This window comes from Nerophis ophidion, linkage group LG18 (assembly GCF_033978795.1).
Source record: "Nerophis ophidion isolate RoL-2023_Sa linkage group LG18, RoL_Noph_v1.0, whole genome shotgun sequence".
Taxonomy (NCBI): Eukaryota; Metazoa; Chordata; class Actinopteri; order Syngnathiformes; family Syngnathidae; genus Nerophis; species Nerophis ophidion.
Window position 1 is genome coordinate 33,283,435 of NC_084628.1, and position 13,878 is coordinate 33,297,312.

At 33.4% G+C, this 13,878-nt stretch overlaps 1 long non-coding RNA gene across 1 annotated transcript; it reads right to left on the reverse strand.

The window, feature by feature from the left end:
* Positions 1–2,446: 2,446 nt before the first annotated feature.
* On the reverse strand, positions 2,447–3,447 carry LOC133537386 (uncharacterized). Its single transcript, XR_009802687.1, has 2 exons — positions 3,199–3,447; positions 2,447–2,971 (listed from the first exon to the last, which is right to left on the reverse strand). It is a non-coding gene; the product is annotated as an uncharacterized LOC133537386 (long non-coding RNA).
* Between the last annotated feature and the right edge of the window lie 10,431 nt (positions 3,448–13,878).

Sequence of the window (13,878 nt, forward strand, 5' to 3'; positions counted from 1 at the left end):
AAAATGAGGTATTACTCAATATGACTGTATACTGTAACACTCAATATGACAGTTATTTAAACATAACTCCTACACCACACATTAAAAATGGCTAATAATGCCTGTAATAATGCATCTTTGGGAGTTTTACTCGAAACATATGCTTTTTTAAATCTTGCAAATGCAAAAAGTAGTTTTTTACTCAATATGACTATAATAGTCTTAGAATCCTGAGATAATGCAAAAAAGCAATAAAAATATATTCAAACATAACTTCTAAACAACACATGAAAAATGGCTAATAATGCCTAGAGATATGTTTTTTTGTTAGTTGTACTAGAAAAATGATCTTTTGTAAGGTTTGCAAAGACACAAGTTAGTTTTTCTATTCAATATAACACTGTAACTGTCATACTAAATATGAAAGGTTTATAATCATAACTCCAAAACCAAATATGAAATTTGCCTTAAAAAGCCTTTAATATTGAATTTATGTAAGTTTTACCAAAATCAGGTATTTTGGAAAGAATCACAAATACAAATATTAGATTTTACTGGCCTCATATTGGTCACACTCAAAATGACAGTTTTTGAAACATAACTCCAAAAATACACATGCAAAATGTCTAATAATGCCTTAAGAAATGCATCTTCGAGAGTTTTCCTGAAAAAAAAAAACATTTGGTAAGGTTTGCAAAAACAAAATTTGATTTGTTACTCAATTTGACAGTAATGTACTTAGAATCCTGAGATAATGCGAAAAAAGCAATACAAATGTATTCCAACATAATTCCTAATCCAAACGTGCAAAATGTCTAAAAATGCCTGTGATATTGAATACATGTGAGTTTTACTAGATACAGTTGTTTTTCTATGGTTTCCAAATACAAAAATGAGGTTTTACTCAATATGACTGCATACTGTAACACTCAATATGACAGTTATTTAAACATAACTCCCACACCACACATGAAAAATGGCTAATAATGCCTGAAATAATGCATCTTTGGGGGTTGTACTCGAAACATGTGCTTTTTTAAATCTTGCAAATGCAAAAAGTAGTTTTTTACTCAATACGACTATAATAGTCTTACAATCCTGAGATAATGCGAAAAAAGCAATAAAAATGTATTCAAACATAACTTCTAAACAACACATGCAAAATGGCTAATAATGCCCAGGGATATGTTTTTTTGTTAGTGGTACTAGAAAAATTATCTTTTGTAAGGTTTGCAAAGACACAAGTTAGTTTTTTTTAATTCAATATAACAGTGTAACTGTCATACTAAATATGAAAGGTTTATAATCATAACTCCAAAACCAAATATGAAATTTGTCTTAAAAAGCCTTTAATATTGAATTTATGTAAGTTTTAGCAGAATCAGGTATTCTGGAAAGGTTGACAAATTCAAATATTAGATTTTACTGGCCTCATGTTGGTCACACTCAAAATGACAGTTTTTGAAACATAACTCCAAAAATACACATGCAAAATGTCTAATAATGCCCGAAGAAATGCATCTTCGAGAGTTTTCCTGAAAAAAAAAACATTTGGTAAGGTTTGCAAAAACAAAATTTGATTTGTTATTCAATTCGACAGTAATGTACTTAGAATCCTGAAATAATGCGAAAAAAGCAATAAAAATGTATGCCAACATAATTCTAAATCTAAACGTGCAAAATGTCTAAAAATGCCTGTGATATTGAATACTTGTGAGTTTTACTAGATACAGATTTTTATCTATGGTTTGCAAATACAAAAATGAGGTTTTACTCAATATGACTGTATACTGTAACACTCAATATGACAGTTATTTAAACATAACTCCTACACCACACATGATAAATAGCTAATAATGCCTGAAAAAATGCATCTTTGGGAGTTTTACTCGAAACATATGCTTTTTTAAATCTTGCAAGTGCAAAAAGTAGTTTTTTACTCAATATGACTATAAAGTTCTTAGAATCCTAAGATAATTTGAAAAAAGCAATAAAATTGTATTCAAACATAACTTCTAAACAACAAATGCAAAATGGCTAATAATGCCTAGAGATATGTTTTTTTTGTCAGTTGTACTAGAAAAATGATCTTTTGTAAGGTTCGCGAAGACACAAGTTAGTTTTTTTATTCAATATAACAGTGTAACTGTCATACACAGCAAAAAGTCCAGTGTTGAATTAAGTCTCACAGAGTTGATTTTAACACTTTTTCAGGGTTTATATAGCTCCACACTCTCGAGAGTTAAATTAACACTTTCAAAATAGTTGAACATTTTACACTCGGCCAGAGTTCTTCCTTTAACTCACAAAACAGAGTTAAAATAACACTGAATGATTAGACAAATAACACTGCTCTGAGTTACTTTCTTTTCTATATTTAGGTAGTGTTAGTTTAACTCCATGAAGTGTCATTCATTGACATTAATATAATGTTAAAATAAATTATGCAAATGAATTCCAATGAACATTATCATTTTCAACAATCATTTATTTTTGCCACACAGTCATTAATACAGTTGACCTAAAACATAATGAATGAAGGTAAAATGTACAAACTTTCATCTGAAACATTGTATGAGCTTTGGATATCAAATGGTTTGTGAAATTTAAGCTCAGACATTTTTATTATAAACCTTTGCTCACTTTGTGATACCCTGAATGCATGATAATGACAATCAAAATTATCTGTGAATAGCTTGATTGTCATAAAAAAAATGTGGTCTTCAACCAAAAGTATATCACGTATTTGACAAAAGACTGGAATGTCTTCTTCCATTGCACTGCAAACAACAAGCCCAACTTTGTATTCATCAAAATGTGCTTTGAAAAGTTCATCAAATGCCCCAAGGGAGCGGTTTGCCTGGCATGGGATGAGATGCTTATCCATGGCGATGTAGAAGCTGTCGATCTTGCTCTTCTGACGGCCAACAGCGAGGAGGTATGGCTGCCGACCCTGCTGGTTGCGGAGATGCTCCTCCATACTGCAGCATGACTTAGGTTGAGATAAGGAAACTAAATATTAGACACCAGAATATTGTGCTGGCACAAAAAAACAACATTATTAAAGTCATTATTCAAACATCCTCTCAATCTCAGTGCAAAGATAGGAATGAGTGTTAAGACTTAATTTAAGTTTCATTCACTTTTTAACTGCCTTCATTTTCACATGTGGCTAAGAACATGACACATGACAAGTAGTTATCACTTTCATAATATTACCTTATGAAAGACAACAAGTCTCTCAATGGCATCACATGCACTGATTTTTGGAGACTTCGGTCCTCCTGGTGGTGGTGGAAGGAGATGTATGAGCAACAACAGGAAGGCCATTTCATGGTCGTAAGCTGAGGACAAAGATTCACAAGAATTAACTCAAGAATTTTCAAATTTCCTCCATCTACTGTTCATATTTATTCCAAATATCAGATACATTTTCAGAGATACAGGAGATACTTTGAAACAAGAAAAACAAATAAAACTCACATGTTGCCTCATCACTTCCAATGGAACATTCTGCTGACTGTAACAAGCGCCGCAACTCTGGTGTTGAAGTAAGTCGCTTAGCCTCTTTTATGATGTTTGGTTTGAAGAACACATCCCACTTTTGTAGCAGCCTGGAGGATGTCTCATCATCAAATAGGAGAATGAAGTCTTGCTCCACCTTTAAGAAAGAAGATATTTAACTACCATCGAAGGAAATACTTTCAAATGTCAGGCTGCTCCAAACATCTCATTCCAAACTTACCAATCCTTTTGTATCGAGGAATCTTGGGAAGATGGAGAGGATATCAGCACTTGTACCTGGGTCATTAACAAGCTTCTGACAGTGCTGAAATGTCTCTCTCATCTTCTGGAGAATCACGGAATTGTCTGTGGTATGGTTGAGCAAAGATACTCCCTCTTGACAAGCATCCCCATCAAGCTGACTGTCGACATTGACAATCCTTTGGAACCTTGGGCCTCCTCAAGAAAGGTTCAAAGAGCTACTTGGCACCTCAGATCCACGCCGAATTTTCCTTTGGACTGTTTTCAGATGCCAAGAAATGTATCCTGTGCTACTAGCAGCATCATAGAAGTGTTCCTGAAATGAAAAAAGATTAAATTCATTGTCATACTTTGTTCATGAGAAATCTCAGAGAATTCATATCAGTGCTATGCACATAGCATCAGGCCCAAAAATTGCAATTATTGAAATAAATGTTGATGCAAGAATGACATGAAAATAGTCATATAAATAATAAAAATAAGAATTACATAGCCTTTCTTGGTGTATGGATCCTTGAGAGACGGGAACAGTGTCACTATGCCAAGAGCATATTCCTCTCTGACTGCCTTAGTGGGGAGGTTTCTGATAGGAGATATCAAATTTTTAATCTAGATCCATGTAATGGCCATGTTGTTGTCAAGCACAAAAAAATAGAATGTAAAAACATACATACCCATGACTATCAATCATGTGAGCCACCAGTATGTTGACCATTTGTCGTCTTGTGATATCTGTTAGGGTTTCTGTTGTTTGGTACTCCTGAAGTACTGCTTCACCGCCAGACTTGTCTTTTAACACAGCTTCAATCAACTGATAAAAAACAAAAACATGAAAATGCAAAATATGGTGATAAACAGCTATCCTTGACACGCAAAAACTGTTTTAATGTGTAAAAAAACTCAAGTGAATCAAGCTTTGTTCAAACCTGTTTAGCTGATGTTGCATCATGCTTATTCTCTTTTCGCTGTCTCTTGCGAGGGGATCTCATCCATGGTAAGAGTTCCGCTTGAGTTGAAGCTAGAGTCAGAGATCTCAGATGCAGAGGACAAGGACAGGTCTGAAATTTCTAAAGGAATAAAAGAAAAAAACATTTGATAATTTTATTCAGTAGTGTACAGAGTGCCTGATAATACATGATTTTATATCTCACCCTGGCTTGAGAATATTGTCAGCACCACATTGCCTTGTCCAACCAGGTCGCTGAATATTTCCGCATCAACTTCTGTCCCTGTTGCATCCTTGTACATAATGCTTGCATCGGGTGGCAGGCAAAATCTCTCAATGACTGGAAAACAGTATGAGAAAATTGTGATTTATGTGCATTATGTGCAGTGTCATTTGTCTCACAGCAAATGACTGTTCAAGTTAGATGGAGTCATCCACTGCTGATTTTTCCCTCAAGTAACCCTGACACTTCTTAAGTCCAAATTTAAAAGTTAAGTATTGGCTTTTCTCAGTTAACTGTTCTTGTGTATAAAATGCTTTACATTCTAGGTGGCACACATGTTGAGTAAATTATCCCCATTTATAAAGGAATCTGCTTCAGGCATGTAAAGACACCAGAGTATACAACATGAGGTTTTTAAAGAAAGTGGGTCTATTTTTAAACAGTTTTTAAGGCAAGATTAAGTAAATTGAAACACCTTTTTCATGGAATTGGAGAAAGTCAAACTGTCCCTCAACGTCATCCAGCTTCACATACTTCTGCTGTTGGTTGTACTTCACCTGGACCAGCATCTTCACTGAGACATGCAAAACATATATTAAAGAAAGTCAATATTTAAAGAAAGAACAGTTTAGAGGTCAATGTGTCACAGTAAAGGATAAGATTTGTTAATATTTTGCAGGGGCCTCAATCAATAATTTTCTTTTTCATTCCTAAATGATTGGTTTATAATATATATATATACATATATATATACATATACATATATATATATATATATATATATATATATATATATATATATATATATATATATATATATATATATATATATATATGTGTGTCTATATTTATGCATACATGAGACAGAGAGAGGGAGATAATTTTGAAAGGGATCCAATTGAATATTGTTATTAAAACTAAATGTTAGAGCAGTAACAGTAATTTCTACAACAGAAAAGTCACAATATCTGAACAATATCTCACTGGAAACAAGTAATTTTAATCATATTCCTGTTGTCACAATATTGAATAATTTCAAAATAGGATTAAAAACACTGCAAAAAAGAAAAAAAACATTAGTTATTCTTCCTGTCCTATCGCTTTCCTCCTTTCTCAGCTGTTTATGTTGCAGTGAGGGCTGGTTGGCTCTGCCAGCAGAAACTTTTAACACAATCATTTCAGTGGCGAGTTATGGTTAACAGAAAGTATAAGGACAACGACTGCTAGATTGTTTGCTACAGCTTAAAGATGAGCTAGCATGCTGTGCCAGAGGAGAAATGAGAGATGGAGGAGCAAACGGATTAAAAAGTATTTCACATGTTTGCGCAGGTTTTACAGATGTTTATACTCGAGGAGGTTTTTCTTCACATACAGTACTTACAGTTAGATGTCGTCAAACTGATGTTACAGTTACTGTCATTTCACGGGATCCACCGTAACCTCTGCTCTGCTGCTCACTGACGTGCGTGTGTTTCTGTGCCCCTGAGAACAGAGGAGGAGAGGCTGCAGCTATATTAATTTGTACCAAATCAAGAAATAAACTAACAATCAGTTCTTACATTTATATATTCCTAGGTCAAGACAGATTCAGATGCTTGTAAAGGCTCTGGTATGAATTAAATACTAAATTAAATTAAATCTCATTTAATATTTAATACAATATGTCCATGACCCAGTGAATACCCTGATAAGAAACAACACCAAAACTTTAAGAGTAGCAATACATGAACCAGTAACTACTGATCTTATCCCTACGCAGACAAAATTGGACAGGAGAAACATGTCTCCACAGGTTTTTGCAGTATTTTGAAGTTTAGAGTGTGAGGGACAAAATAACAAAAGCCCCCACAACTGTTAGTTCCAGCCTTAAATAAGATTTTGTACGGTAAAAACTTTGTTTATCATGGCTTTGAGGAAGTGACTTACTATCATTTTTAAAGTTTAAGTGACTTGGTACTACTGTCTGCTAGCTTAGAAATGCAAGCTAATAGCATGACCGATTTTGCTGTTCAGAACTGGTGACAAAAAAAGCTTAGTTGCTAAAACACATATTCTCCATACATGTTTTATTGTGCATGCTACATTTCACAGCATTAATTTGCAGGTGTTTCAGTAAATTTGATTAAATTGCACTTACCTTGTGGAACCGCACGAGAGAAGCGAAATGGTTCCTATTGTCTCTTTTCCCTCCAACTGAAGAAGTGAAATGCAGGGCGGGGCTTAATTGCATCTCAGCAGAGTTAAATTAACTCATGAGTGATCAACTCTGTCAAATAACTCAAGCACTGAACACTATTTAAATCAGAATGTGTTAAATTCACACTTTGGGAGTTGAAATTAACACGGGAATGTTTAACCCTGAAATTTCAACACTCCAATTTTTGCTGTGTACTAAATATGAAAGGTTTATAATCATAACTCCAAAACTAAATATGAAATTTGTATTTAAAAGCCTTTAATATCGAATTTATGTAAGTTTTACCAAAATCAGGTATTTTGGAAAGAATCACAAATACAAATATTAGATTTTACTGGCCTCATATTGGTCACACTCAAAATGACAGTTTTTGAAACATAACTCCAAAAATACACATGCAAAATGTCTAATAATGCCCGAAGAAATGCATCTTCGAGAGTTTTCCTGAAAAAAAAAACATTTGGTAAGGTTTGCAAAAACAAAATTTGATTTGTTATTCAATTTGACAGTAATGTACTTAGAATCCTGAAATAATGCAAAAAAAGCAATTAAAAATGTCAACATAATTCTAAATCTAAACGTGCAAAATGTCTAAAAATGCCTGTGATATTGAATACATGTGAGTTTTACTAGATACAGATGTTTATCTATGGTTTGCAAATACAAAAATGAGGTTTTACTCAATATGACTGTATACTGTAACACCCAATATGACAGTTATTTAAACATAACTCCTACACCACACATGATAAATAGCTAATAATGCCTGAAATAATGCATCTTTGGGAGTTTTACTCGAAACATATGCTTTTTTAAATCTTGCAAGTGCAAAAAGTAGTTTTTTACTCAATATGACTATAAAGTTCTTAGAATCCTGAGATAATTTGAAAAAAGCAATAAAATTGTATTCAAACATAACTTCTAAACAACAAATGCAAAATGGCTAATAATGCCTAGAGATATGTTTTTTTTGTTAGTTGTACTAGAAAAATGACCTTTTGTAAGGTTCGAAAAGACACAAGTTAGTTTTTTTATTCAATATAACAGTGTAACTGTCATACTAAATATTAAAGGTTTATAATCATAACTCCAAAACCAAATATGAAATTTGTCTTAAAAAGCCTTTAATATTGAGTTTATGTAAGTTCTACCAGAATCAGGTATTTTGGAAAGAATCACAAATACAAATATTAGATTTTACTGGCCTCATATTGGTCACACTCAAAATGACAGTTTTTGAAACATAACTCCAAAAATACACATGCAAAATGTCTAATAATGCCTGAAGAAATGCATCTTCAAGAGTTTTCCTAAAAAAAAAAAACAATTGGTAAGGTTTGCAAAAACAAAATTTGATTTGTTACTCAATTTGACAGTAATGTACTTAGAATCCTGAGATAATGCGAAAAAAGCAATAAAAATGTATTCCAACATAATTCCTAATCCAAACGTGCAAAATGTCTAAAAATGCCTGTGATATTGAATACATGTGAGTTTTACTAGATACAGTTGTTTTTCAATGGTTTGCAAATACAAAAATGAGGTTTTACTCAATATGACTTTATACTGTAACACTCAATATGACAGTTATTTAAACATAACTCCTACACCACACATGAAAAATGGCTAATAATGCCTGCAATAATGCATCTTTGGGAGTTTTACTCGAAACATATGCTTTTTAAAATCTTGCAAATGCAAAAAGTAGGTTTTTTCCCCAATATGACTATAATAGTCTTAGAATCCTGAGATAATGCGAAAAAAGCAATAAAAATGTATTCAAACCTAACTTCTAAACAACACATGCAAAATGGCTAATAATGCCCAGAGATATGTTTTTTTGTTAGTTTTACTAGAAAAATTATCTTTTGTAAGGTTTGCAAAGACACAAATTAGTTTTTTTATTCAATATAACAGTGTAACTGTCATACTAAATATGAAAGGTTTATAATCATAACTCCAAAACCAAATATGAAATTTGTCTTAAAAAGCCTTTAATATTGAATTTATGTAAGTTTTAGCAGAATCAGGTATTTTGGAAAGGTTGACAAATACAAATATTAGATTTTGCTGGCCTCATATTGGTCACACTCAAAATGACATTTTTTGAAACATAACTCCAAAAATACACATGCAAATAGTCTAATAATGCCTGAAGAAATGCATCTTCGAGAGTTTTCCGGAAAAAAAAACATTTGGTAAGGTTTGCAAAAACAAAATTTGATTTGTTACTCAATTTGACAGTAATGTACTTAGAATCCTGAGATAATGCGAAAAAAGCAATAAAAATGTATTGCAACATAATTCCTAATCCAAACGTGCAAAATGTCTAAAAATGCCTGTGATATTGAATACATGTGAGTTTTACTAGATACAGTTGTTTTTCAATGGTTTGCAAATACAAAAATGAGGTTTTACTCAATATGACTGTATATTGTAACACTCAATATGACAGTTATTTAAACATAACTCCTACACCACACATTAAAAATGGCTAATAATGCCTGAAATATTGCATCTTTGGGAGTTTTACTAGATACATATGCTTTTTTTAAATCTTGCAAATGCAAAAAGTAGTTTTTTACTCAATATGACTATAATAGTCTTAGAATCCTGAGATAATGCGAAAAAAGCAATACAAATATATTCAAACATAACTTCTAAACAACACATGAAAAATGGCTAATAATGCCTAGAGATATGTTTTTTTTGTTAGTTGTACTAGAAAAATGATCTTTTGTAAGGTTTGCAAAGACACAAGTTAGTTTTTTTATTCAATATAACACTGTAACTGTCATACTAAATATGAAAGGTTTATAATCATAACTCCAAAACCAAATATGAAAATTGCCTTAAAAAGCCTTTAATATTGAATTTATGTAAGTTTTACCAGAATCAGGTATTTTGGAAAGAATCACAAATACAAATATTAGATTTTACTGGCCTCATATTGGTCACACTCAAAATGACAGTTTTTGAAACATAACTCCAAAAATACACATGCAAAATGTCTAATAATGCCTGAAGAAATGCATCTTCGAGAGTTTTCCTGAAAAAAAAAAACTTTTGGTAAGGTGTGCAAAAACAAAATTTGATTTGTTACTCAATTTGACAGTAATGTACTTAGAATCCTGAGATAATGTGAAAAAAGCAATACAAATGTATTCCAACATAATTCCTAATCCAAACGTGCAACATGTCTAAAAATGCCTGTGATATTGAATACATGTGAGTTTTACTAGATACAGATGTTTTTCTATGGTTTGCAAATACAAAAATGAGGTTTTACTCAATATGCCTGTATACTGTAACACTCAATATGACAGTTATTTAAACATAACTCCTACACCACACATGAAAAATGGCTAATAATGCCTGAAATAATGCATCTTTGGGAGTTTTACTCAAAACATATGCTTTTTTAAATCTTGCAAATACAAAAAGTAGTTTTTTACCTTAATATGACTATAATAGTCTTAGAATCCTGAGATAATGCGAAAAAAGCAATAAAAATGTATTCAAACATAACTTCTAAACAACACATGCAAAATGGCTAATAATGCCCAGAGATATGTTTTTTTGTTAGTTGTACTAGAAAAATGATCTTTTGTAAGGTTTGCAAAGACAAAAGTTAGTTTTTTTATTCAATATAACAGGCTACTAAATATGAAAGGTTTATAATCATAACTCCAAAACCAAATATGAAATTTGTCTTAAAAAGCCTTTAATATTGAATTTATGTAAGTTTTAGCAGAATCAGGTATTTTGGAAAGGTTGACAAATACAAATACTAGATTTTACTGACCACATATTGGTCACACTCAAAATGACATTTTTTGAAACATAACTCCAAAAATACACATGCAAATAGTCTAATAATGCCTGAAGAAATGCATCTTCGAGAGTTTTCCGGAAAACAAACATTTGGTAAGGTTTGCAAAAACAAATTTTGATTTGTTACTCAATTTGACAGTAATGTACTTAGAATCCTGAGATAATGCGAAAAAAGCAATAAAAATGTATTCCAACATAATTCCTAATCCAAACGTGCAAAATGTCTAAAAAAGCAATAAAAATATATTCAAACATAACTTCTAAACAACATATGCAAAATGGCTAATAATAGCTAGAGATATGTTTTTTTGTTAGTTGTACTAGAAAAATGATCTTTTGTAAGGTTTGCAAAGACACAAGTTAGTTTTTTTATTCAATATAACAGTGTAACTGTCATACTACATATGAAAGGTTTATTATCATAACTCCAAAACCAAATATGAAATTTGTCTTAAAAAGCCTTTAATATTGAATTTATGTAAGTTTTAGCGGAATCAGGTATTTTGGAAAGAATCACAAATTCAAATACTAGATTTTACTGGCCTCATATTGGTCACACTCAAAATGACAGTTTTTGAAACATAACTCCAAAAATACACATGCAAAATGTCTAATAATGCCCGAAGAAATGCATCTTCGAGAGTTTTCCTGAAAAAAATCATTTGGTAAGGTTTGCAAAAAAAAAATTTGATTTGTTACTCAATTTGACAGTAATGTACTTAGAATCATAAGATAATGCGAAAAAAGCAATAAAAATGTATTCCAACATAATTCTAAATCCAAACGTGCAAAATGTCTAAAAATGCCTGTGATATTGAATACTTGTGAGTTTTACTACATACAGTTGTTTTTCTATGGTTTGCAAATACAAAAATTAGGTTTTACTCAATATGACTGTATACTGTAACACTCAATATCAATCAATCAATGTTTACTTATATAGCCCTAAATCACTAGTGTCTCAAAGGGCTGCACAAACCACCACGACATCCTCGGTAGGCCCACATAAGGGCAAGGAAAACTCACACCCAGTGGGACATTGGTGACAATAATGACCCAGTGGGACGTCGGTGACAATGATGACTATGAGAACCTTAGAGAGGAGGAAAGCAATGGATGTCGAGCAGGTCTAACATGATACTGTGAAAGTTCAATCCACAATGGATACAACACAGTCGCGAGAGTCCAGTCCAAACACAGCAGCGAGAGTCCCGTTCACAGCGGAGCCAGCAGGAAACCATCCCAAGGGTAGCGGAACAGCAGCGCAGAGATGTCCCCAGCCGATACACAGAGGGACATAGAAGAAAAAGAAAAGAAACGGCAGATCAACTGGTCTAAAAAGGGAGTCTATTTAAAGGCTAGAGTATACAAATGAGTTTTAAGGTGAGACTTAAATGCTCCTACTGAGGTGGCATCGCGAACTGTTACCGGGAGGGCATTCCAGAGTACTGGAGCCCGAACGGAAAATGCTCTATAGCCCGCAGACTTTTTTTGGGCTTTGGGAATCACTAATAAGCCGGAGTCCTTTGAACGCAGATTTCTTGCCGGGACATATGGTACAATACAATCGGCAAGATAAGATGGAGCTAGACCGTGTAGTATTTTATACGTAAGTAGTGAAACCTTAAAGTCACATCTTAAGTGCACAGGAAGCCAGTGCAGGTGAGCCAGTACAGGCGTAATGTGATCAAACTTTCTTGTTCTTGTCAAAAGTCTAGCAGCCGCATTTTGTACCAACTGTAATCTTTTAATGCTAGACATGGGGAGACCCGAAAATAATACGTTACAGTAGTCGAGGCGAGACGTAACAAACGCATGGATAATGATCTCAGCGTCTTTAGTGGACAGAATGGAGCGAATTTTAGCGATGTTACGGAGATGAAAGAAGGCCGTTTTAGTAACGCTTTTAATGTGTGCCTCAAAGGAGAGAGTTGGGTCGAAGATAATACCCAGATTCTTTACCGTGTCGCCTTGTTTAATTGTTTGGTTGTCAAATGTTAGAGTTGTATTATTAAATAGAGTTCGGTGTCTAGCAGGACCGATAATCAGCATTTCCGTTTTTTTGGCGTTGAGTTGCAAAAAGTTAGCGGACATCCATTGTTTAATTTCATTAAGACACGCCTCCAGCTGACTACAATCCGGCGTGTTGGTCAGCTTTAGGGGCATGTAGAGTTGGGTGTCATCAGCATAACAGTGAAAGCTAATACCGTATTTGCGTATGATGTCACCTAGCGGCAGCATGTAGATGCTGAAGAGTGCAGGGCCAAGGACCGAACCCTGGGGAACTCCACACGTTACCTTAACGTAGTCCGAGGTCACATTGTTATGGGAGACACACTGCATCCTATCAGTAAGATAAGAGTTAAACCAAGACAGGGCTAAGTCTGACATACCAATTCGTGTTTTGATACGTTCTAATAAAATATTATGATCGACGGTATCGAAAGCAGCGCTAAGATCGAGGAGCAGCAACATAGATGACGCATCAGAATCCATCGTTAGCAATAGATCATTAGTCATTTTTGCGAGGGCTGTCTCCGTGGAGTGATTTGCTCTGAAACCGGATTGAAAGGTTTCACATAGATTGTTAGACGCTAAGTGTTCATTTAACTGCTCCGCAACAATTATTTCAAGGATTTTTGAAATAAAGGGAAGGTGAGACACCGGTCGGTAATTTACCATGAGGTCAGGATCGAGGTTAGGTCTTTTAAGAAGAGGATGAATAACCGCTTTTTTGAATGCAATGGGAACAGTGCCCGAGGAGAGTGATAAGTTTATAATATTTAGCACTGATGCACCTCAAGTTTAGTCGTGCGCCATTTATGACAGTTATCTGTTTTGTTGAATAAAAAAACTAATTTGGGTCTTTGCAAACCTTACAAAAGATAATTTTTCTAGTAAAACTAACAAAAAAACATATCTCTGGGCATTATT